Below are 24003 nucleotides of genomic sequence, written 5' to 3'. Positions count from 1 at the left end.
CTGTTAGGAAGTCTGCAAAAGTGACAGAGGACCCAGCTGCCCCCCTGTCACAATGAGGGGGCAGATGGGACCCAAATGCAGTAAGATGTGAGTGGTGCTGTGACTAAGTTTATGGATTTGCAATGCTGTTCAAATATGGCCCAGCCTCTCTCCTGTCACTGAGGGCAGGGTGAGTGAGGTTGTGACCTGGTCTGCAAGGTCAAAACAACACTAATCATAATGGAGGTGAAGGTAGGGCAAATTTGATAGAGGGGTGGCCAGGCCAATAGAAAGGTCTCTGCTGTTATACCACCTAGGTCCCTGACCAGAGCAAGGAATCTAAGCTCTCAAAAGCATGCATATGTGTAGAAAATGTTTGCCCTGCCTTGTCTCCGGTGCCCATGTTTATCCGATACATGTTGAATCTCTCTGATCTGGAAATATCCATGGTCTAGTATGATTTTTAGTTAGCTGGATGTTCACTTATAAGTATGGCTAAGTTTCCCATGCTCCCATAGAGTTTGGGTTCTCAGTATTCTGTGATGCTGTTTACCTCTAATTTACCCTTAAATGTCTTTGAATAGCTCAGTAAGCAGTAGAAGTGTTGGTAATGTGGCTAGACAGTATTTACCTCCTGTGGCTTGGCACATTCTCTGGTTCACCACCAGTCAGGTCCCAAGGGTGCTGGAGAAGAGAGGTTCAACCTGTACACTGGCAAAAAACCAGAAACCGACAGAACCTTTTCTATGTTAAGGCTTTCACCACTGAATCTGCATTGGCACTGGTGGGGCTTTTAAGACTCCCTGTCTTATCCCTAGCTACAGATTCTATAATGTATCATCTACAGATTTTGTTTTGTCTTTAAGGTGCTACTAGACTATTTGTTGTTTAAGTTTTTCCTGTTACAAACTAACTTGGCTACCTCCCTGAAGCTACAGATTCTATAGCATTCTCACACTCGAACTCTGCCATGCAGTTTCACCTGAATCTTGAACAGAAGAGATAGGTGTGTAAATATGTCTACCATATATGCTTTTTTCTATTTTGAAATATTATGTTAAATGATAATCTAAACTAGGAAGAAACTCATAAAAGGAAGTTTAAAATATCTTGACAGTAGAACAAGTAAATACTCAGTTAATGGTGTCTGAAGAGTCATTTATGTCTCATTGGTCTGTTATCAGGCAGCTCTGTAGTGAAGTCCTGGGGGGTTCAGAAATCATCAGTGTTGCTGTCTCTGGATTTGCCTGTGGCAAAATGTCATCTTCATCATCTTCCTCCTTTTGACTGGCTGCAGGCTAGGTCTGACCTCTGAGAACTTGCATGTGAAGCATTTTGTGTTTGTAGAATTGCTATTCCCAGGGAAAACGATTAAAGTGCCTTGGACATAGACCGCTGCATGACAGTGGGGGTCAGAGAGGAGGGAAATTGATTTCACTTTCTACTGATGAGCTAGTGCAGGGTCGCTGCTGTTTATACTAAAAGCTGATGCTTGACTTTCTTGCTCAGTATGCTGCTTCTCTTTAGGTCTATGTCAATGTTATGCAATGAATATTGTGAGTGAGGTGGAAAGTTTGGCAGTTAAATTAATGGGCATCTGAACAACTGCTGTGAAGGAAATTGTCCTCTATTTGAACATATTCCTCTATAATTCCAGAGAAACTTGTATACTACTTATTCCCACAACCTCCTCTGTACTGGAGAAGTCAATATGACTTGTGGTAGTGTGACAGACCGGGTCGTGTATGGGCACAGCTGAGGGCATCCGCTCAGGGCGAATTGCTCAAATCCGGGGCTCCTTACAGCCCCCAGACTGGTGACCTTTCCAAACAGGCCACAAACCAGTCCCACAGAGCGCTTCAGCTGCCTGCCTGAAGCCTCATGAGCAAAACCCCTCCGACACCCCAGCAATATCCATGCCCCAGATGGCCCCGGGCCTCATACACAGGTGGGGGGTCCTAGCACCCAATCCCACCTACCCCGAACAAGTTCTGTCCAGCTCCAAGAAACCAGCCACAGATCCCTGGTCAATTTACCCTCTGGATCTTACCCACAAATAACGCTGGGCCAATCCTTTAGAATCTATATCTAAAGGTTTATTATTATAAGAAAGAAAAGCTTGAGAGTAAGGTTATTAAAGTACAGTACGTTATATGCACCAAATCTCCCAGTTCTCGATGCAGGCTCTAGCACAGATGTTGAAGCTGCTGGTTTAAAAATTCTTATTGCACATCCTAAGATCAGGATGGGTCCACAGGTCTTTCGGGCCCTTCAATCCCTGCAATGCTGCCTCTGGGATGAAGTGCTGAGCTGAAGACAAGATGGCATAGACCACATGGCCTCTTTATACCTCCTTCCTGGCCTCCTCTTCTTGTATGCAGCAGGTCACCTGGTCAGAGGCCAATCTCTGTGTTTCCTGCTGGCTGCTCTCAGGTGACAGCCCCCATTCTTTGGGTGTGTCTTTGGCCCATCAAGTGCCATTGTCCCACAGGGCCTGGCTAATCAGCCTGTCCATAGCAATGCTTAACCACATTCAGAGAAATATTCAGCTTCCACACAGATTACAGATTCCTACCTACACACACATACATTATACACTCACATAAATAGTGTACATAAGATCAGCAAACAATAAGCTCCCATTCAATACCCCACATAGCTCCCCTTTATACCAATTTCTGGGGCCAACACCCCCACCTAGGGGTGCAGCAGTGATCTGGCTGCTTCCCTCCAATTCAGTAATGTGACAGGTAGAATTTTCAGTAATTGTTCACCCTCCATATTTTCCCAGGGCCAATAGGAAGTGACTTCCTCCCTCCACCATGAGGGTTGGAAATGTGAGGACTAGGCAAAGCCTGAACTTCTGGCTAGACACTGATGACTGTCATGCCTGTATGAACAGTGCTGCAGCTATACTGATGCAGCTGTGCCATTGCAGGGCTTCTGGTTTGTTTACTTAGTGTGGACATAGTCATCTAGCCAAGCAATGGCATCTTCATTGGTATGATGCAGTTCTTCTAGGTTATCGCTGAACCTAATCAGCAGGTATTCATTAACAGTGTGCATCATGTTCTGTGTTTAGCTATCACATGAACCCCAGAGATACTGGTTGGCTGCATGAAGACTTTGCCTAGTCCAGAACCTGTTCAACAGGGACCACTAACAACGAGGCAAGTCAAAACCAGACAGGAAGTTTGTGGGGTTGGCGACAAGGGACTGGTTGGGAATTATAACAGCGATCCATTGCTCTCACCAGATTATTTCTGCCCTAATATCCTGGTATGGCAGATGAGATTATAATGGGCAATATGATGGGAAGCATGCAACTGGTGGTTAAAAAAGGACATTGTGCAGTAGGCTGGGGTTGGTGCATACTTTTTCCTGTTGCTTGCCAGTGGCAACCTCTCATCTGATATGAGAAGGAGCAATGTTCTTCAGAACTGGGAGCTGTGGGAGTGGAGACGATGTGCACGGTGGCACATACCTGTGTATCCACCAGTTTGGTGTGAATACTTCTGGTGATGTTGCTCTATGCCAAAGGGAGAGCACGCTGCCAGTGGCAGAAGCTATATTGTTGGGAGAAGCCTAAGTGATGGGTAATTCGAAAGACTTCCTCCTTCCCCTCCCCCCATGTTACTCAAAGTCCATGGTTTCTGTCTCAAGAACTGAGAAGGCTTCATTGATTCTGTCCCCTGGTGTCATCACCCCTGCTTGTTTAGCTTGATGGTTTTGTTTACTTTAGATGTAAATGTACTTTCATTGCCCTCTGTCTGTAGGTGAACCAGTCAAAGGGCGAGAAGGGAGGCTGACTTTTATGCTCTGTCTTCCAAAAAAAGGGGGGGAGGCAATGGAGCTGCATTCTTTCTGCCACCACCCTGCCCCCCCCCCATACCCGACAGCAGTCAGGGAAGCTAATGATCCCACTAGCATGCTGAATTCCATGAGCACTAGCTCAATGAATCCTAGCACTGTCATCACCATCAACCCTAATGTGCATGCAGCCCAGTGACCTCAGTGTCATTGGACCAACTCACAGCGTATTGCAACGCTGAGGGTTTATTGGCTGCCAAGCATGATGTCTCCAACAAAAAATGACACATTTCCAGCACATAACCTATTATGATAAGCATGTTGGGGCAATGAGTACCAGACCTGATGTGAGTTAGTGTGGGTAAGGGCTTTGCCAGTCAGTCTTGTAGGGTTGCTGGAGCCACAGGGAACCAAAGAAGCAACACACAGGAAAATATTTTAACAATGACTTGACTTCTGTCCTCTCAGTGGCTGAAAGGTCCAAAAAGAGTCCTAATTCTTATAAAGGGATATTTAATTCACATCAAGTTGAGGAATATACTTTATTCCACAAAACAAAGCTCCTATCAACCCTGAGCCAGACTGTATTGATTACATTTTTCTGGCTTGAAAGTAGAGGACTTCACTTCTCGCAAAACCTTCATTTTTTGCAAGCATGGGGTCATCAGAGAATCTTTGCAGATTTAGCTCTGGAGGTAACCATGGCTAGTTCCCCTAGGATTAGTAGGGAAATCTAAAGAAGAACAGGTGTTGATTTCCCCAGTAGCTGGGAGTGGGGTTCCTGATCTCCCCTTCCCCCCCCAAAGGCCTCATCTGCCATGCCTCTTCCTACCTCTTTCCCTGAGTGCATACTGTTAGTGCTCTTTCCCCTTCTTCCTGGAGTTTCTTATTACATGGCACAGAACAACTATTTGCAATGGGTTGGAGGAGTTTGGAGGGAAGGAGAGGGGTTGATTGGTAGAACTGCTGGTAGGTGAGAAGGAGGGAGTAGGCTGCTGGTGGGTGCTGAGCACCCACTAATTATTTTTTCCATGGAGAACACAGGAGCTGTTGGCCCAGCCACAGAACAGAAAATTACTCTCCCTACTATGATCTTGCAATAATAGAAATGTAGGACTGGATGGGACCTTGATAGATCTAATCCAGCCCCCTGCGATGAGACAGAACTAGGTATTATATAGACCAGAGAAGGCAAACTTTTTGGTTTGAAGGTGACTTCAAAGTATGGAAATGACATGGAAGGCCATGAATGCTCTTAGAATTGGGGTTGAGATGTGGACTCTGAGGTGGGGCCAGAAGGAAGGAGCTCAGGATGTGGGAGAGGGCTCTGCACTGGGACTGAGGGATTCAGAAGACAGGAGGGGGTTCTGGGCTTGGGTGGGGAGTAGGAGTGCAGGAGGTGCTTGGGTGCAGGTTCCAGGCTGTGCTCTACCTCCTCAAGTAGTTCTCAGAAGCAGTGGCATGTAACCTCTACTGCCTTCTTCCTATGAAGTGGTATGTCCAGGCAGCTTGGAGGTATGTCCAGGTATGCCCCTGCAGTTCCCATTGACTGTGGTTCCCAGCCAATAGGAACTGCACAGATGGTGCTTGGGCCCTCTGTTTATCCCTACACATAAGAGCTGGCTCAAAGGGGTATGTGCCGTGACATCTTGGAGCCGTGTGAAGCAGGGTAAGCCCCTGATTCTACTCCCCAACTGGCACCTGAGGAATAGATCAAACAGCTGGTGGGCCGGTTGCAGCTCATGGGCTTTAGTTTCCTCTCCTCTGAGCTACACCATCTCTGACGAGTATTTGTCCTGTTCTTGAGAACTTCCAGTGATAGATTCCACAACCTTCCTAGATAATTTGTTCCAGTGCTTCATTTCCTTTCCAGAGATGATTTAGCTGGAGGAATGTCTAAATTCTGGGAAGCTTCATGCCACAGTATTTATGATCTGCAAGCATGTGATATTTTTGTTTCCCTTCCTCTCCTTTCGCCTCTCCTGTAAGGGAGGCAAAGTTTTCAAGTTATTTACCTTAGACATATCAGGAAAGTCAATGTTTTTTTTGCATTTGCTGGAGTGCTTGCAGTATCTCAGATGTATATTTTTAGATTTTTCTGTTTCCTCGCTTCAAATAAGAATTAGTCATTGATTTAAATATTAAGGCCCAGATTCCTTCAATGTCATAACACCCAATGTTTAGGCACCTAAAAAAGCATAGTGCTTAGACTCCGTATACAATGAATGGGGAGAGACAGGGGCCTCAGAAGTCAACCCACAAAGCTGCAGGCGAGGTGGTGAGCTGCCCAAGCTAGTCAATGGGAGATGCTGATCAGAAGGGTGTGCTAAGCATTCATCCACCTTGAAATTTAGAGCTGCAAGAGGCACCTATCTCATCTTATTTGTGAGCTGAGGAAAGATAGGTGGCTGGCTGACAAAACTGTGGTTTGGGACTGATCTGATGGGCAAGTTTGGACCACCTAACAACATAAAGGAGGATGAGCAATTCTCTTATAATCCTTTAGCCTAGTGCTTAAAACACTTGCCCAAGATGTGGGAGATCCCTGGTTTAAGTCCCTCAATACCCCTCCCCCTTCATACATAATGAAAAAGGGTTTGAATCACTGGCACAAACAGGGGAGGGTTGGCATAAGGCAATGTCCTCAACTTTTTAACAAAAGGAAGGTATGTGCTGTAGGGAAAACATGATCATACTGCTAACAGTCAAGATCCACTACCAGATCAGAGTGGATGCATCCTAGATAGCCACTGCAAGCCTAAGCAATAACTTGCTTAAAAACTGCATTGTTTATATTTTTTTAATTAATAGATATATTGCACCTACCTGCTACAGCCTGGTGATGGTGTTTGTCTGGTTTTCTATAAATACAAAAATTGTTTTTATAACAAATTGTTTTATAAAACATTAGAAAAAATAATTGTACACGGCAGATCTTACATGGGGACATGTTTACTTCCTTGCTTGCTTATTATTTGTTTTGCTGAGGACTTTTTCCAAAAAGATTTACAATTTAGGGCTGCAATTTTAAAAATATGCATTGTATATAAACAAGGATGATTGGATTGTAATGTTACAGAACTGCAAGTTGCTGTTTAAAAATAACAGTGCACTATTAATAGTAAAGAACACACAGTCAAATGATAAATAACAGCGAGATACAATACATGAAGTGCAAAAATAATTGGCAGTCTCAGTTGTTTAGAATTAAGATTGCCTTATTTTGTTCAAACTATAATTATATGCCTTATAACATGTCTATATTTTGTATTCTGGTTTGTTAGTTACATCCACAGGATATTAAGTAGGGCTGTGTCTACACTGGGCCACTTATTCCAGAAAACAAGCCACTTTTCCGGAATAAGCTGCGAGCTGTCTACACTGGCCCTTGAATTTCCGGAAAAGCAACGATGCTCTACTGTACAAAATCAGCCGCTATTCTGGAAAAACTATTCCCGCTCGGGCATAAGTCCTTATTCCGGAACACTGTTCCGGAAAAGGGCCAGTGTAGACAGCCCAGTAGTCTTTTCCGGAAAAAAGCCCCGATCGCGAAAATGGCGATCGGGGCTCTTTTCCGGAAAAGCGCGTCTACATTGGCCACATTGGCTCTTTTCCGGAAAAGCAGCCTGCCAATGTAGACGCTCCTTTTCCGGAAAAACTGAAAACGGAATAGTATTCTGTTTTAAGCATTTCCGGAAATTCATGCCAGTGTAGACACAGCCTAGTAGTTTAATTCTCCTGCCACTTTGGCCTTGATTTTCCCCCTTCCCCAAAAGGTTCTAGCACCCTTGATTTGAACAGGGATCCACCACCACTTAAGCGACTGTTCTAGCCAGTCGGCGACAGTCATTTTTATACTTGCTGACCCAATTAATATTTAACCATTTATTTAATTAAAACTGAACCACTTCAATTGGACAGTCTGAGGGAGATGGACATCAGAGTATTTCATAGCCTAGCAGTCAAAGCACTCACCAAAGGGGAGGGAGTCCTCATTCAACTCCTTTCTCATCAGGCAGAGACGAACCTTGAACTAGCGCTCTCCCCCATGCTAGGAGAGTGCCCTAGGCATTGTGCTAACCGTTAAAAGGGAAATCTACTTACGTGGCCATTTTTGATGGAGTCAGGTGAACTCTCAGCTTGCTTACCAGATTGGGCCCAACACCTGATTTAGACAGCACTGCACCTGTTTTGCCTGTGGTTTGAAAAGCACTTTGGGGCTTTGGTGTCAGCTAAGTAGGGTTGCAAAATCCTCCAGGATTGCCCTGGAGTCTCTAGGAATTAAAGATTAGTTTTTAATTTAAGACTAAACTTCCAAGAACATGTCCAGCCAAAACCCTAGAAGTGAGTGTGTGTCAGCGTACATGCCCAGAGGCAAAAGCATGGGTGCCCAGGGAACTTTTTACTGTAGAAATGTAGGTGCTGAGTGACTTCAGGGGCCTGCAAGATTAAGCAATGCCTGGGCAATTTTATGGATCACAGAGGTGCCTCAATGTGACTTAGAAGGCACCCAAGTACATTTGTAGATCCTACTCTGTAACTTGCCTATCAAACAAAATCAAGCTTTAAATTCTGACTGAAAACACCTTCCACTCAATTTTTAGTCTTGGTTTTGTTGATGTCACATCACTACTTATCCACCATTATGGACTCTTAGGCTAGACAGGACTTGAATTTCTAAAATTAAAAACATACACAAGGCAGAAGCCAACTTAAAACCCAAACCCTTTCAGGCCTCTTCATGAATAATAAGGAAGCAAAACACACAAGCCCAGCTGTCTTTATTTTGCAGGTCACCTCTAATGCTAATTACAATCTGTGCATTGGAATCCATTGACAACACTGAAATCAGCTTTCAAACTCTAGTGACAATACAAATGGGAATAATTTACTGATGGGGCTCTCTATTGTAAACCAGCATCTTTCCCCCCGGAAAGCTGAGCTTGTATCTGAAGCACACTGGGATTTCGATATATTAAATAAGTTATGAAAGTTTATATGATTTTCTGTTCAATCTATTCTGCCTGTTGCATAATAATGGAAGTCAATAGGGCATGAAATTCAATTACATTATGTAATTTGAAGAAAAAAACTATCATTTGAGGAATGTAATTTACTTTTGACTCAGCCTGTTTTGTGGGTCTTTATTTTTTGCTTTTTTTTCTTTAGATAGTGAACAGAAATCCTGCAACAAATGAAAACAAACCTCCTGTGACTTAGATGAAAAATAAATGACCCAGATTTGTAGGCTCTTTTCTATTATCCCAATGGTTCATGCTGTGCTGTGGCTAGCAGATATCTTGCAACTCACTTGAGTTGTATTCTTAGTCTAGTGTATTATCTAACTGTTTTCTCAGGCATACTTTAAGATTAGAAGTGTACCCCTAATATAAATGATTAATAGATGCTATAAGCACTTTAGATACAAACAGATGTCTTATAGTTAGATTTCCAGTGTTGTGCATATAGTCATGGCTCCTTTTGAACTCTGTAACAACTCAGAACATTTTAACGTGTTAGTAAATGGTTAATAATTTTGTAACCCTTCATAGAGAAACCTCTATAGCCATCTTCTCCATTTTACTCGGATCTTCTCATTTAAAATGTTTCAATACTACTCAGACGCTCTAAGATTGATCTAAAAGTTATGTATTTCAGGAAACACGTCAGTTGCCAGCAGCCTTATTGTCAAGTTTATTATGATTACTTTATAATGCCCAAAGAACTGCTGGTTCTTTACTGGGGGCAAAGAAAGATGACCTCTGCTCCAGAGAGATAGATTGCCTTTCCTTTCCTTGTGTCATGTCTAAAATACAATGAGGAGCGGTAGGGATGGGCAGCAGAAAGATCAAAGGTTGTTGCTATCTGCTTGCATGGTTACATTGCTTAGCTGAGCATAAATAGGTGTTTCAGTGAAGCTTTATGTACTTAAACAATGTACATATACATTGACCTCCCATGCCCATGCAGAACTGTCCTGAGAATAAATATTTATACTCATTTAACTGAAGCAGAACTTCCTCGAAACAAGGCAACAAGCAGATTACAATCTGGGAGCAAGGTCAGCTTTAAGGGATTACTATGTCTGCCCCTGGAAATATTCTCCCACTCCAGTGCAGCTTCTGGACTTGGATTGCAACTGCTATCCTTTAGAAAAAAACGTAACCCAGACCAAATAGGAGTAGACAATACACATAGCTGAACCTAAGTCAGTTCGACACTAGCTGTTCTTGTTGGCACAGCTTTGATGTTGGGAATGTGACGTTTCTCCTCCCTCCCCCCCCCCCAACATTTCTACACTAGTGAAAGACCCTTATCCTGTCAAAAGCAGTCTCCTGTTGGTATAGCTCCTAACACTTGCTGAACCAGCATATTGGCAAAAATGTATGGTTTGTGGGGTATTATAAACTGTATTTCTTTTAGGAAGATTTATCAGTATAATAGCTAGACTATCAACTATCTTCTATCATGTAGACCTGGATTTATTATAGTTTTTCCTTCTGGACTGATGTTATGAACCCTTGCTGACCCTGATCATATAGGCAGATGGCGGTGATCGTAAAGTGTTGTAAGAACCATCAGTTGATCCAAATGACTATGCAACCAACTTATGGCAGATTGAAGAGACTCTGGCAGTATTTACTTACTGGATTGTAGGAAAAGCTACTGTGAGGGTGACTGGCTGCGTACAAGGTTTGAACATCAGATCAGGATTATTAGAGTCAACTTTGGAGCTATGCGGCTAAGGGAGGCTTTCTTGTGATAAAATGCTGCTAAACTGGTAAAATGCTCTTTTAGAGTTCTGTTTTCATGTTATTTGTCTTTGATACTTTACATTATATATTGGTGTAGATTTTATCTATTCGTATGAATTTGGCATTGGTTGGTGTGATCTAATACTCTGGCTTTCTGAAAATAGAATTTCAATTTTAACTATAATAAAGGTCAGTTATTTTAAATCTTGGGGGTGGGTGGAGTTTGTACAACAATCCAAGTGAAATAAACTCATGTCCATGTATGTAAACAGTAGTTGGATGAATGTATATGTAGCCTGTACTACATATAACTATGGTTCTTCTTGTTCCCTGGTATGGAGTGAGGGGGTACATTTTATATAAAAATGGTCATACTGAGTCAGATAAAAGGTCCATCTAGCTCAACAGTGGCCCATACCAGATGCTCCAGAGGGAGTGAACAGAGCAGGTAATCATCAAGTGATCCCTCTCCAGTCCCCCATTCCTAGCCTCTGTCAACCGGTGGCGAAGGACACCGTTCCTACCCATCCTGACTGGTGACCAAGTAGTACGTGGTGGGGTGTGGGGAGCAACCATTCTGAGTCGGGAATCTTTGTCCCTCTAAGTCAACCATGCTTGGTTACACTGGTGTATTAGCCTGAGCAAACTCATTGTGTCCTCCTGCATGTCTCTGAGCAACTACCTCAGTTCACATTCTGAAATCCCTCTAAAGCCCTCTGTTTGTGGTCCAAGGCAATTGTGGTTCAGAGAACCTTGAAGAATGAGCTTTGTAGTACTTTCTCATCTCCTGATTACAGTAGGGCCATTCAGCAGTCTTGAAGGGATCATCCAACAAGGCCACACCAGCAGAAGCTGCTGAAGAAATCCAGATCCACCATTAGACACACTCTCACAGTACAATGGAAATCAGTCTCAACTCACTAACGTTATTCCGACACATGCCCTTACAAAATTCTTATTGACACTTCAGATTTGGAGTGGTGTCCCATCACAGCACCAAGTCTAACCATGATGAGTACAAGCTGGTGGGGAGGGGGGTTGGTTTTGACATGAGGGGCTGTGTCACCCTCCTGTCTTGCAAATTTGGACACCTGATGCAATGCATTGCTACTGCAGCTCCCACCTGAGCCTCTTAGAAACAGTCTTCTAGCATTCAGATTCACAGTGTGTGTGTGTGTGTGTGTGGCTTCAGCCTGCCAACCATATATCAGTCCTACAGCTTGAGACTCCATGATTGTATGGGGGTTTGTACAGGGGTCCAGCATTTGTTTTCAGAGTCAGACCCACTGACTGGCCCATTCATCAAACAGTCAAGAGAATGAAAAGGTACTGCAAATGCTCAGCAGGCAGTCTGATGTTTGCATTGCATGAATCAACAGTCCTTTTTTGCTTAATGAAAGCCATGGCAAATCTTTAAAAGCCTTATTATCCAATGCCTGTTCTCTGCTCTATCTGTTAATATGCCATTGTTTTTTTGGAGAGGGGGAAGCACACTGGTGTTGGATCATAACTGACAAGCAGCTCCTTTTTCTTTAGCCATGATGTTGTACAAATATTATATAATGCTTTCACTGCAGTTACACGATAATTAAATGTTCTAATTACCCTAGTAAAGATATATACTACCTTGCCCTGTATTTCTTTTCCTGGGTGATTTCATCTTAATTAATTCCCTTAGGAAACAGCCTAAAGGTTTTTCTTTTAATGTAGTCTTTCAGAGTACATCAGAGGATTCTCTCTTGCAATTAATTTAAAACAAGTCATTCTCTGGCAAGGAAGTGAATTTAAAAAAAAAAAGAGCTAGAGAGCAGGCCTGAAGTATAGAGACCTCTGTCTCCATGTTGTACTGACTGGTTTCTTTGTCAATGAGCTGAGGAAACCTACAGAAGTGAAAATCTCTAAGTTGGACCCTATTGGAGTATAAACTTGACAAGTGCAACAAAGTGAATCTCTACACCTGCCCTGTATTCAGCTGGATCCAAACCAGAATTAATCAACCTCCCTACACCCTTCCCCCAGGCCAAAGTCAGCAGGAGGCTTTCCACTGACTTCGGTGGGAACTGGGTTACACCCCCTGCCCCAGCAGAAAGCACAAGGAAGGGGAGGATACCAGATCATACTTCTCCAGTCAACTGCCTCTACACTGGCAAAAAAAATGATTGGTCAGGCTGTGAGGTAGCATGTAGGTAACTTGAGGCAAGTGAGCTGTCTGAGTGGCCTTGTGTGAGACTTCTCTTAATGTTTGCAACATATTATAGTTCTAGGGGAACTCAGGGATCAGTATTGGCTGTCAGTAGGCTTCCTAGGTGTTGGCTTTCTTTTATCCAGCTCTACATGACTGAAAATTTCTCTGTCCTTGTCAACATTATGGTTGATACAGGTGTAGACACCAGTTGTATGCCTGTTGAGTTGGAAATAAATCTGCCTGGAGGCAGGGTGTTCTCTGGAATTCATTTCCCTCCTCATGTTGTACAAATGTTAAGCCACATGCTAGAAGCACATTACAAACCCCTGCTCAACCCTGGCTGAGCTGGTTACTCATAGCTCTAGCTTACTACCCCTCTGGGCACTGTCAATGTGCTGAAACAGCTTCCTGAGGAGTGGCATGGACATGTACTAAGTAGATATTGGAAGTAAACTAGGGAAATCATTCTCAGCTCAGTTAGCTTTATGCTAGAATACCTGAGCTCTGCAAAGGCATGTGTGGAGTCTTTGGAGGGTGCCTGCAGCTGTCATTGCTCCACAATATCCCGTGGGAGGTGATCTGAGCAGTGGTTAAATGAGTAGACACTTGTCTTAGCCTAGGCTGGAGGTAATAAAGTTACTGAGTTATGGATGCTATAACTAAGAGATAGTAGAATGGGAGATGTGTAGTCTCTTTCTGGCCTAAACAGGAAAGGACTACTCAGAGAACAGGTGATCAAAGGGAGGACCACCCTGGAAAATCAGGGGACAAGGTGGGAATAAAAACAAGTGAGGATTGTTTTTTAAGTATGTGTTTCTTGATGGACTTGTTTGCATTTAAAAGATCCCTTGAAGGCTTTGAAGTGGCCCTATTAAGAATGGGGAAAGGGAGTTCACACCTTTCCTGCTGCTCACTGTTTGATTAGCTGTGTCCATGCTTTTTGTAAAGCTTTGTCAATAAGTTGATAATCACTTCCCTTATAGCCAGGACTAAATTGGTAATGCAAAAAGACTAGAAAAAGTTCATCTGCTCATTAAAAGAAATGCTAAACAAAATCTGCACACACACAAAAAAACCCCCCTCCTAATCTTTCATCTGCTTGTTTACTTATTATATTTGATTTGACAAGGAGTGGAAGGAAGTTGTGTGCTTCTGAAAACCCCAGATAAAACTCCCCTACCTTTAGTCTTACACTCAAGGCAAAGAAACATTTTCCATTGTTAGCTGTTGAGGCCATAGCCTGCTTTCTCCCTGGGCTGATCTGCAAGATGCATGCCTCAGGAGCTCATGCACCAACATGTTCAGGATTGTTCCCTGACATAACTCTGACTAACTGGGAGGTTTTGTTCAGGCAAAGTGTTAATTTTTGTGCAGGTCTATACACACTACACTGATGGGAGAGGGTTCTCATGGTGACAAAGTACTGTGCACACAAGTGCTTATGGCAGTTTAACTATGTCACTCTGGTAGAATATTCATCTGCCAGAGCAGTGGTCACCAACCAGTAGATCGGGATCTACTGGTAGATCTTGGAACCTTTGACAGGTGATTCTGACAGATTTTGCTGGGAGGCTATCAAGTCCTGGCACTTAATTTGCCCCTCTCAGCACTGTCATGTGGCTCCTGCCCTCTATCTTGGAGGTGACCCTCACCCCTGGGAGCCTCTTGCTTGCTGTGCAGTGTATGGAAGAAGGGGGGTGGTTGCTGATGTCAGGGTGCCACTCTCTCCACCCTGTACCCCATTTCTACAGAGCAGAGGGGGTAGGGGTATAGAGAATTTGCTGGCTTCTTTTGAGAGTGGTGCAGGGCCAGGGTAGGGGTGAGCTTGCCTTAGCTCCCTGCTTCTGCACAACCACCCAGAAGCCACCTGTGGTAAGTGGTGCCCAGCTGGAGCCTGCATTCTAAACTGCAGCCTCAGTCCTGAATCCCTCCTGTAGGGAGGGAGGATGGAGTGAGCAGGGGTGGCGTCTTGAAGAAGGGGTGGGAAGGAGGCAAGACAAGGGTGTTTGGGTTTGAGGTAGATCCTGGATTGCACTTATATTCAAAAAGTTCTCTCAGGCTTAAAAAGGTTGGTGACCCCTGCGCCAGAGCAACATGAGTTTTGCTGGGATAGTCTCGAATGTAGACATACCTTAAACTAGCCTGTTTGTACTGCCTCAGTTCAGGTGACTTGCAGAGATGGAGGCTTAAGTCTTCTGTCTAGATAAGTAGAGACAGATAGACATGGCAGTAGCTTCCTCCTTGTGCCCTCCCAGCCACATTAGGACCTGCCATTGACAGAACTGAGAAGTGTTTAGCCAGGAGGAAAGTCCTTTTTTCAGTGTAGTAAACTTTTCTTTCTCTTAGCCCAGGGGTGGGCAAAAAGCAGCCTGCAAGTGGGGCACAGTTTGCCAGGGTTGGCTGACGCTTTATTTATCTGTGTATCTGCGAGTACAGCTGCTTGCAGCCCCAGTTGGCCACGGATCACTGTTCTCAGCCAACGTGAACGGCAGGAAGCAACAGGGACCATGATAGCACTTCCCACAGCTCTCAGTGGCTGGGAACAGCGATCTGCGGCCAACAGGACCTGTGAGAGTCCATGTCTGCGGACGTGCAGATAAATAAATTGCTCATTGCCCACCAGAGGTTAATCCTGGTGAACTGAATCCAGCCTGGGGTCTGCTCTTTGCCAGTCCCTGTGAGAGCCTGTCCTACCGGCCCTTTTGCTCAGCATTTTGCCTTACCTCCCAGGCAGTCTGAAGTTGAAGGAACTTCTCACACAAAAGGTACCACTCACCGTGAAGAAAGGTGGCAGAAGCCTGCCCACAAGTGTGCATGACCTGTAACAAAGTACTCCTGTGTACAAGAGACTAGGGATGTTGGTGACTAATCTACTAGTCGACTAACCAATAAGCAGGAGCTTATCGATTAGCACTATGGATTAGTCACATACTCCCAGCTGCCACTCTGCACTGTACAGCTGAGAGAAGCCGGCGCACAAAGGCGCTGAGTTGGTCGTTGCTCCACGGGGGGGATGAGAGGGCGATGAATGAAAAGAAAATCATGGAGCAGGGACCAACTCAATGCCTTTGCACATGGCTTCCCTAGACTGTGCTATGCAGAGTGGCAGCCGGGACTGGCGCTAGCCAGACTGAGTGCTGGGACTGCCTACCCTTATCGACTAATCGACAGAAAGTTTGTCAACTAATGGACAGAAAATTCCAGAGATTAGGAAAGTAATCGCATTTTAACTGCCCTACAAGAGACACAGCATAGAATCTCTGTCCTAGCTGCCTTAAACCTTAGGTCAACATTAACTATGGCACTCAGTAAAAATCCTGAACACCGTAGCTTTGCTGACCTAACTTTCAGCATAGACACAGCTAGGTCAACAGAAGAATGTTTCTGTCGACTTAGCTACCATTGCTCAGGGCGGTGGTATTTCTATAGCCATGGGAAAAGCCCTTTCCATCACTGTAAGCTGCATCTATCCCCACAAAACAGGGTAATGCTAGCATCACAATGATGGCATAGCTATGTAGCTTTAGTCCCCATGGGGCTGCCAGTAGGGAAAGAGGTAGTTGCCCCAGGGCCTGTCAATTCAAAGGGCCTTGGGGCTCCTGGCTGCTGTTACTGTGGCAGCTGTGGTAGCCAGAGCACTGGGGTCTTAAAATTGCCGCTGGAGCACTGCGTGGCACACTCAGTGCGGCTATGAGGGCTGATGGGGAGCTACATGGTGCACACCATGAGGCATGGAAGGCTGGTTACCTCAGCCTCACCCCTTCTGCCTGAGGCCCCTCCCCTTTTGGGAGCACAGAGCCAGGCTCCCACCCACCTTGCCCAGGGGCCCGTGGAGGCGGTCAGCTCCCCTGGTCCCCATAGAATAGTCATGGCCTCTCCTTGTGATCTTGCACTGGTAACAAATCAATTTACATCAGTCCCGCAGGCCTACACTAGGTCTCTGAACCAATGTAGTTAATACAATGTAGCTGTATTCTAGACAAGGCCTCAAGTGGGTCAGGCATGATACTGTCTCATCAGACTCCAGTTCTTAAAAATCTCCAGACCCATGCTTTCTTGTCACTGGATCACCATGAGGGGCATTTATTTTGGGCTCTTGGGGTTCGTGAGTCCATCTACACGGAGCTTGTTTTAAAAGCAGTAACTTGAATGCTAAATGGAAGTGCTGTCCACCACAAGAGACTATAGTTGTAAGAAACAGTTCCCAGCTAGGGCCAGGATCACACGCTGCTAGAAGCTCCTTTGTAAGGTATGATTGAGAGTGAGAAGAGCTCAGCCTCTGTATCTGATCTTTTGCTGTATTTAACGTTGAGGTGCAGGCTACTTTGTAATTGCAGAATTTGCATGCAAGTACAGGTATGACTGCTGCTGTAGCATCTAAATTGAAGGCTGCTAAAGCCAGAAGGAACATATTCTGTTGAGCTTTCCATGCCACGGCAGCTTTGCAAACATCTGAAATGTGGAAAATATTCTGCTTGCAATATGTTTTATAGTCTCTGAAATACCCTCCTGCAATGAATGTTTCATGAAGGCAATCGTACCAAGGAGCTACCCAGGGATGGAAGAATTTGCTTCTTGTTTCAGAGCCAATGGCACATGTGGTTACTATTAAGGGTGTTAGTCTGGCTCTAAAATGGGCCTGAACTAAACGCAGTGAGCCAGACAGTTGGGCTGTGTCTACATTGGCACCCCTTTCCGAAAAAGGGATGCTGATGAGACACTTCGGAATTGCAAATCCACGGGGATTTAAATATCCCCCGCGGCGTTTGCATTTACATGGCTGCTGCTTTTTTCCGGCTCGGGGTTTTTGCCGGAGAAAAGCGCCAGTGTAGACGCGATTTTCCGGAAAATAAGCCCTTTTCCGGGAGATCCCTTATTCCTACTTGAAAGTAGGCAGCCATGTAAATGCAAATGCCATGGGGGATATTTAAATCCCCCGTGGATTTGCAATTCCGAAGTGTCTCATTAGCATCCCTTTTCCGGAAAGGGGTGCCAATGTAGACACAGCCTTGGTGTAACCTGGCATAACTCCATTCACTTCAGCTGAGACCTCTCGTCTGCACAGGGCTTTTTGGGGGTACACTTGAATGGCATGTGATGCTTGCATGTGATTGACAAAGGTATTTTGACACCTAATACTAATGAAAATAACCCGTGAGGCACAGGGACAAACTGCCGTGCACTCACATCTTTTTTGCTTTATCCTATGTCTTATATTGTGGTGATTAATCCATTTGCAAAGTGATTCCAGCTTTGGACTAAGCTATAGTGTCATACCGATCATGTGGACATATCCTACTTGAAGTTACCACCACCATCAGTACCTTCCTGCTCTTGTCCTTCACCCAGTGCTTACAGTGGCCTGAAAAAAGTGGGTGGGGGCTATCATAATCCTAGGTTACATTGTCATGCATTGGACACAAACAACTCACAATTTGTATACACCTGTTACAGAATGTATTCCCCCTCCAACGGCTAGCTCATTAAGCCAGTTAATACTTTTAAAATGAAGCAAGAGGCCTCATGCAGGTTTTTGAAATAGATCCTGTGAGTGTAAGAATGGAGCCTGCGGATTCACTGGGATTGAGGAGGTTTCTGGGAATAGAAGGCTGGGGTGCAGTGAGATTCAGTGGAGTTAAGAGATGGCTTTGGAGCAAAATAACTGTGTGGAGGGGGGATGAGATGATGGGGAGAAGTGACAATGGAGGTGAAGAAAGTCTAGGAGTGGATGGAGTAATAGCAAGGTATGTCTAAGGCAGGGGGTGTAGAGACAGCAGATTTGGTCACAAGATCTTTCAAGGGGCAGAGCCTGTGGTCTGCTGGGGCTATTGCCTCTGCTCCCTACTAAGTCTCTTCCTTCTGGCCCAGCTCTGATCTGTTAGTGTTGTTGGGTGGCTGGTGAGGGAGGGGCTAGGTGTGTGTTCACTTTCTGATCCCCTCTTCACCAGAAATAACCCTCCCCGCCCCAAATTTAAATGTCACATACCCTTAGCACATCTGGTTGTACAAAGCTCATGGCGAGTTCTCAGACCCTGAGTCTATTTCAGATACCACACCTTGTGTTTCTGCCCAGGCATGTTGTGGATCTGGACTCTTGGCCTTTAGAGAGCCTTCATTAATTATAGGCAAGCCAAGATGTAAGGGTGGAACACATGCAAGCAAAGGGGCATTCTGGAGACACCTGTTGTGGCAAAATTACAAAAACAAGCCCTGCAGGCATGATCTCATTATGTGTGCAAACTATGAGGAGTTGAGACCATATTTGTACCTAATGGCCACCACCTCACACCAATTGTCTTTGAATGGTTACAAGACCACAGCCTGCAATGAAACCAAACAGTGCCTCAGAAACCAAAGAGTCAACAATGCATCTTTCTGTGAGGAAATTCCACACAGCCAAAATCTCTCTGGCACACTCTGCAGCCAGCTGAAGATGCCAATGGAAACTTAGTTGGAGAGATATTCTGAAAGCCAGAGTAACAATGCTGCAGATGGGCCTTCATCCAGTAAGTGTTAAGTGCTGTAATACAATGAACGCTCTGCTCTGTTAGTGCCGGGGGTGGAGGGAGACGATTATAGGAATCTTTCCTCCAGATGCTGACTACATGCTAGCCTATTGGATATTGCTGCAGCAGAGGGAAGATGTGTAGTCCTGTGCAGTGACCTTAGTCGTCCTCCACCTGCTTGTATATTCTCCACCCTGTCCAAAAGGGCACCCAACCCAGAAAATTATAATAATGAGAGGCTTTCTTCCCATTCCCAAAATAGAATCCCATGCTAATAAACTAAAATGCATCACAATCTGTGCTTTTGCCCCACCCATCTCCTTCCCCATGCTGTCTGTGGGAGACATCCACTATACTGACCCTCCCCACAAAAGCAAAAACTATACCAATAGAACATCTACACAACACTTGAACTGATTGCCCTGAGCTTTACTAGACACAAACATTTTCATAGATGTAAAGGTAGTGGGCCACTTGAGGTTTCAAAGGTCCTTTTAGCCAGGTGATTATTGTGGAGACACTGCAAGGCCTTTCTGATGGCTGTTACAACCCTTGAATCTTGCTTTGCACCAGGACTTCACTTGTGGTAGTACACACATTGTTAAACCTGTTACGAGCCATATATCAAAGCTGCAGAATTCTATTTCAGTGCATTTTGCACTCATCAGCCAGTATGTTAAACAAGAATGGTAAGCAAAGCAGGTGGCCTAGTTTAGTGCACACATCCAAAGCTAGATTGCTGTTCTAGGGCTGCCCATGCAGCTAGTGTTCTGGGGGCTGGGAGATGCTAAACTGGCAAGTAGCAATACACTGCATGTCTTCCTGGTTGTCCCTTTGTCTTTTTGAACAGGACCTTTCTCAGCTGGACAGATCTCTGGATCATGTCCCCCAACCTGCTGGAGGTACATGCAAGTCGTAGCCTGTCCCTTGACTCTCCACACCCTGTCCCTGTAAAGGCAGGCCTGTATGCGGGAGGGTGTGTGTGTGTGAATGCACCCCGCTATGATCCCCCAAGTAAGCATGCTCTGGCCAGCCAGGGGAAGGCAGGAGAAGTGCACTGCTCAAACCTCTCTCCCCCATGCTCTAGCTGCCCGGGGGAAGGCTGGGGCTGATTCCCCCTCCCCCTTTCTCCAGGAGTGAGGCAGGGATGGGGCTTGGCTTCGCTCCTGGGGGGGAATCAGTCCCAGAGTTCCCCATGCCACCTGGAGCACGCTTACTTGGGGAAGCATGGGGGGGTGCATTTGTACCCTTGCAGTCCACATTTACAAAAAAAAAGCACCTCCCCACAGAAATTCCTGTGCACAGGCCTGAAAGGGTACCATGGGACAGGGACCCCATTAGAAGGGAAATCACACAGGACTGAAATTCCAAAACCAAGACTTTGGAGAGCTGAACTACATATCATCCTTGGTGTGATGGCTGTAATATTGGTACAGTAACTCCTTGTGTAGGTTATTTCTATTCACCTACCAACTGGCACGGCACAACCCACATGGAGGGAGAAGGGTGTTCTCATTAGCTGAAAGCCTGGCAAAGAAAGATTAACAAAAGCCCTAACAGGAACAGAGGGAAAGATTCATGCTGCAGGACAAGAATGAGAATGGAAGAGGACAGGGAATGTGCTGAAGTTGGCAAGAGAATGACACAGAGTCTGGAAGCCTTTTAAGAACACAGGAAGCTGGGGGTCCCCTTTTAGTTTTATTCCCCCAACTACAAGGGACAGACTATCCTCATATTATTTCCCCTCTCCTGCAGAAGAGGACAACTACTCTCCCCTTAAATCCTTGTGACCCCATCTGCATAAACAGTGTGTTCTGAGCTCTGGATAGTTTTAGTTGTTTTCTAGCTTTCACTGTATTATCTATCACATCAATAAAGTGACTTTATTGTTAGCTGCAATTGTTTTGAAAAAAAGCTATAGCAGTCCCACATAATACACATTCTCAATGGGCACCATTCACAAAGCATATGCATTAGTGTGTTAATTTCGTATACTGCAACAAGTAGTCCTGTGGCACGTTAGAGACTAACAAACTATATACACAGGATCCTTTTTTTTTTTGGCTAGTCTCTCAGGTACCACAGGACAAGTAGTTGTTTTTAAAGTTACAGACTAACAGGGTTACCCCTCTGAGGTTTTTCCCCCCATATATTGGGAAACCAAACAGTCAACAATGAATCTTTCTGTGAGGAAATTCCTCCACATAGCCAAAATTGGGTTTGTTTCCCTCCCATACACCCTTCTTCCAAGGTATAAATACAAGGCTTCTCAGGCCTGTATTTACATTTTGTTACTCACCCACACTCCATGCTGTTCCAAAAGTCTCTTCTCTTCTGCCTCTCATCCAGCGGTGAGACTTTGTCCCGTGACACAGCAAACACCCATGACCCGTAACAAAATAAAAATGCGACAGGGCAAGAGGCTTGTGAAAGAGGAGAGTGGTCTGCCAAATACGCACTCCGCAGGCATTCAGTTATATGGCTCCTCGGTCTCATTCAAGTGTCCAGTGAAAAGTTTCACGAACTAGGGAAGCAGAGGGCAATCTGGATCTTCCAGAATAACAGCTGGAATTGCAACACTATTCATGTCCACTCTGGTTTTGAGAGTAAAAGTGCAATTTTTTCATTGCATAAAAGTCCCTATAGATCTGAGGATTAAGGCTGCGCTAATGTTAGTTAACATGCCACAGCGATTAACTGATCCTTGCATGACTGTGGAGACAAGCCCCTTTTAGATGATTAAACTTAGGGGCTGGAGGGGACAACAGAGAGGAACAAATCAACCTGTGGCCCATCAATGGCCCCTCTACAATTTGGGAACCCCAGGAGTTCAAAGCTGTCGGTCTCCTGATGCACATTGCAAATTTGTACAACCTGGGTCAGCAACTTGCTCTCAGGAGCCAGGCACATCTCCTAACAACAGCCCTGAGAGCTACCAACACCAAACTGGTTAGCTACTGACTAGCAGCCATAGGGACAGTGATGTGCTTCCAGATAATGATAGGCATATTCTGAGGGGAGCTCTCATGTTGGTGCTTTGGCATAGGTGCAGTTGGGGTAAGCTCGCTATTGTTTCCTAGATGAAGGGCTGCATAAAGTTCTACAGCTACTACTAGTCACCTCAGGTCAGCAGCACCAACCTGTCCTACCAGACTACACTGATTGGCCAGACCCATAAGTGGGGCTACAGAGTGAAGCAGGTCCAGGAAAACATCATGCACCGTCTGGATTCATTCTTCTCTTCTAGAAGCATCTGCATGGTGCCTATTGATAGTGGTCTTACCTCTTCTCTTGCCTAATTGTCAATACATCTGGAGCACAGCCGTCCCGCTAAACTTCACAGGTGACTAATCGGCCCCACCGAGTCAGAGGCTCAGGGCTCTATGCATGGAGCTGACTGACTGGGCGAGACTGATTAATCACCTGTGAAGCTGTGCTGCAGAGCTTAGAGGGAATATGGCTGGAGCACCCTGCTCATAATACTAATGGTGCCCAGCAGTGCTTTCTCCATGCTGCCTGACTGTAGTTTGAAAATTTGTGCTAAACAGTGAAATGGCACTGGCTAGCAAAAAAGCAGACACATTCTGGGATAGCATGGAAGATCTCAGGGAAGTTTGACCAGAAGTCCTAAAATTTTGGAAGGTATTCTGAAATCCATGATGATAAATAGTCTACAACACACTGAGCCTAGTGGTAAAACATTGCATCCTGGGATACCTGCCCAGAATGCTGTATGCTTATTTTCTAAAAGCACTGTTCTGTGTGGATGCTATGATTCTCAAGAATAATATCTATTGCTCTTTCAGACAAGCAGTGTGTGATAGAGATGTAGCCGTGTTAGTCTGGGGTAGCTGAAGCAAAATGCAGGACAATGTAGCACTTTAAAGACTAACAAGATGGTTTATTAGATGATGAGCTTTCGTGGGCCAGACCCACTTCCTCAGATCAAATAGTGGAAGAAAGTAGTCACAACCATATATACCAAAGGATACAATTAAAAAAAATGAACAAATATGAAAAGGACAAATCACATTGCAGAACAGGAGGGGGGGGGGGGGGGGGGGGGTAGTGTGTGGACACTCCGATTAGTTAAAGCTGTATTATTACCATGGTGGTATGGGGAATGAAAACTTTCCCATAGAGATAAGGCCTGAGGATGATTGTCACTTAACTCAGTAGAAGACAGTGGAACAGCATTAGTCAATGGAACTACACAGAATCGGCTAAAGTGGGAACCAGAGGTCAAAGTGAAAACTCTTCACACTTGCACAGTCTATTTTTTTCCCATGGACTTATTTCCCTCTCTTTAATCTCTTCCTAACCTTTTCTTTTTCAACTGGTGGAGCCCCTTTCCTCTTGCATTATGACAACATGGACTAGGGTGGGTGTTGCTTTGGTGGGGTTTTGAAATCTAAGAACACGTTTCCTTTCCCACCGCTTTCCGCTGAGTCAGTGCAGTGCAGGAGTGTTTCTGACGGAAGTGAACGGCCTTTGTATCTGGAGCTTTACAACACACACAGGCCACACCCTGGCGTAAAATAAACAGAACACTTTGTCTGCTTATGAATTCTGTACTTTGGCCAGGATGCAGCATTTTCAAAGTGGTACTATTCTTGTCATTTCAGTCCTTTGACATGCAAACTGTGTAAGAGTCCAGAGGTCTGGATTCTCACAGCCAATAGCTCAGGAGAGTAAAATCTAGGAAAGATTCTGACGGCACAGATCACTTTAGACAGATGCTTGAAGGATTTTGAGTGAAGAAGGGATT

At 44.9% G+C, this 24003-nt stretch overlaps 1 long non-coding RNA gene across 1 annotated transcript; it reads right to left on the bottom strand.

Annotated features, from left to right (window-relative positions):
• Positions 1-2040: 2040 nt before the first annotated feature.
• LOC142827332 (uncharacterized) lies at positions 2041-21741 on the bottom strand. Its single transcript, XR_012902027.2, has 3 exons — positions 21535-21741; positions 6616-6650; positions 2041-5771 (listed from the first exon to the last, which is right to left on the bottom strand). It is a non-coding gene; the product is annotated as an uncharacterized LOC142827332 (long non-coding RNA).
• Between the last annotated feature and the right edge of the window lie 2262 nt (positions 21742-24003).

Source organism: Pelodiscus sinensis, chromosome 2, assembly GCF_052426305.1.
Source record: "Pelodiscus sinensis isolate ZL-2025 chromosome 2, ASM5242630v1, whole genome shotgun sequence".
NCBI lineage: Eukaryota > Metazoa > Chordata > Testudines > Trionychidae > Pelodiscus > Pelodiscus sinensis.
Note: the sequence above shows the minus strand (reverse complement) of the source record. Positions and strands in the feature narration are given on the sequence as shown.